This window comes from Saccopteryx bilineata, chromosome 2, assembly GCF_036850765.1.
Source record: "Saccopteryx bilineata isolate mSacBil1 chromosome 2, mSacBil1_pri_phased_curated, whole genome shotgun sequence".
Lineage (NCBI taxonomy): Eukaryota > Metazoa > Chordata > Mammalia > Chiroptera > Emballonuridae > Saccopteryx > Saccopteryx bilineata.
This window is the reverse complement of record NC_089491.1, coordinates 139,198,888-139,201,586: the sequence shown is the minus strand read 5'-3', so window position 1 is coordinate 139,201,586 and position 2,699 is coordinate 139,198,888.

The following is a 2,699-nucleotide window of genomic DNA, read 5'->3' as shown; positions in this document are numbered from 1 at the left end:
ATTTGATGCTTTCATTAAACTAAATATGGATTTCAGGTGATATGTGGAAATGGAAGTTTTATGATCACATTTGCTGGGATATATGCTGGTGTTTTCATGAGACTTGCTGTGTAGCGAAGTCTTTGGGAACAAGAGTGACTGAATAACCAAGAGGTTGATGACCTGTGAGACATATGCTCCTGGGTCCTGGTGGGAGACCTTTGTCACTGACGGTACCAGGCATCTCTCGTAATCCTGAAAACCACACACCGGAACCGGGGCCTCTGCTCGGGGTCTCTGTCTGCATCCACGTCTCTTCCCGGGCCAGGGAGAGCAACAGGTTGCAGAGAGGACAAGCTCTGCAGTCCCTGCGTTCAGATTCTTGCTGCTGAGTCAAACCAGCCACTGTCAGATGGTTTAGATCAGATAATACAAATATGCTTTGGCCTTTTACCCAATCGAATTCTTACAAGGATCCAATAAAATCATAACCTATCAAACATGCTAAAATTTTTGAAAATGTATTTTTTTAAGATTTTATTTATTGATTTTAGAGAGAGGAGAGAGAGAGAAGGTGGAGGAGGAGCGGAAAGCATCAACTCAGAGTAAGTTGCTTCTTGTATGTGTTTTGACTGGGCAAGCCCAGGGTTTCTAATGGCAACCTAAGCATTCCAGGTTGATGCTTAATCCACTGTGCCACCACAGGTCAGGCTAACACACTCAGATTGTTGAAAGCTGTAAAAGACTGTACAGATGTTATTATGGTTTGTCTCTCAGCTAACCAAATGTCTTTAACACTGTCTTTTATATATTATATTTGGCCTCCCCTGGGCTGCAAGTAAGACGTGGACTCCACAGAAGGTGTTTAGTAAATGCTTGTTGCATGTGTGGTCGTCCGGAAATCATGACCTTCATGGTTCATTCAGAAGCGCGACCATAGTTGAAGGACAATGCCAATAGGAATTCAAATCACATGCAAATCAAACACAGAACTCTAAGACAGTTTTTGTAAAACCCCCTTTCCTATTCTGTAGCACTCTGTGACTGTGGGGCCCGTCACTGTCCCCCACAGGACCCTCTCCCTCACCCTCCTTCACCCATGTCAGTACTCGCTCCAGCCCGCACCTAACCCACCGCCCAGCCCTGTGCTGGGCTCTTCCTGCAGGTGTGAGAGCCCCTGGGAAGGGAGGCTCCTTTTCACTCTCACCGCTGTTGTCATGAGAACAGGTCTTTTGTCCTCAGCTCCTTTCCCCGGTTCTGCCTCTCAAGAACTGAATCTTGCTTAATCCTCTCAGAGAATGAGGGGGAGCAGAGCAGTGGGCGGAAACCTGATTTATTTGGCAGGAAGAAGGGCTGATGAGGTGCATAGCAATACAGTTTTTATTTGTACAAACATGTTTCTGCCTTGCTCTGGCTGGGTAGGTGGTTGGAGTGTCATCCTGATATGCCAAGGTTGCGGGTTTGATCCCAGGTCAGGGCACGTAGAAGAGTCAACCAGTGAATGCATAAAGAAATGGAACAACAAATTGATGCTTCTCTCTCTGTCTAAAATCAGTAAGTAAAAAAAAAAAATTAAAGAAGAGTTCTGCCTTGTATCTGATAAGCAGAGAAAGGATGATTTCATCTTTGTCTAAATTAATTTCATTAAACCAAGAAGCCATAAAGGCCTGGCATCTATCTCACTAAAATTTATTGGATTACAAATATAATTTCTTTGGACCAGAAGCTGCAGTTTGCTGAGTCATCATTCTTTTGTTCCATTCTGAGGAGATTTGCTGCTGCTTCATCCGGTAGTGCCCAAACGGAAGGTGTGGGATTAGGAGGCGGTGCTGAGCTGGCTGTTTAGTAGCTAAAACAGACAGTGAGGGTTGCATCAGATTTTTAGCAGAGGCCACTGGCTGAATGATGTCCCATGTCTCAGCAGTGTTTGGTTACCATCTTTTATTCAACCAATGTTCTGGAAAACACAGGGAATTCAGGAAACCCAACTAGAAATTAGATAGGGCTCACTGCATACTCGGCACTAGTGAATGGAGCCCCATAGGACGAAAGCCCAGGGCTTAAAAAACCTGTGGTACACTAGATTCTGGGTTCACGTAGGGACATCACTCCTGCACTCTCTGGCTCTTCGTGGCAGGCCCGGGGATCAGTGCCATGCCGGAGCTCTTGGTAAAGCAGAAGCACGCTAGATAGCAGAAATGCCAATTTACTCTGAGGTACTGCAGCACTCCACAAAAATACAGGGTACGTGGGCGAAAAGGGTGGCATCTCATTTCTGTGAGTTAAATAGAAGGGGATTACATTTATTTTTTACAAATGAGGAGACTCGAAGGGATATACTCAGATGCATCAGTAACATTTAGCCAAGGCTTTCAACTAAAGCGTTTTTTATATATATTATGTTGGTCACAAGTCTCTCCTTTTTTTTTTTTTTTTTTTTTTAAATATTGATTTTGGAGATAGAAGAGGCTGAGCGAGAGAGAGAGACAGACAGACAGAAACTTCAATCTGTTTCTGTATGTGCCCTTACCAGGGACTGAACTGGCAACCTTTGTGCAGTGGGGCAACACTCCAACCAACTGAGCTATTCTGCCAGGGCAGTATCTTCTTTTCGAATATCGAATATTTATTCATCGGGATGTGAAAGAGATTACTGTTCAGGAGATTTTCAGCCCCCTTCTCCCCAGCCTCCATGGGTACTGTGCATTCCCTCCTCGCCC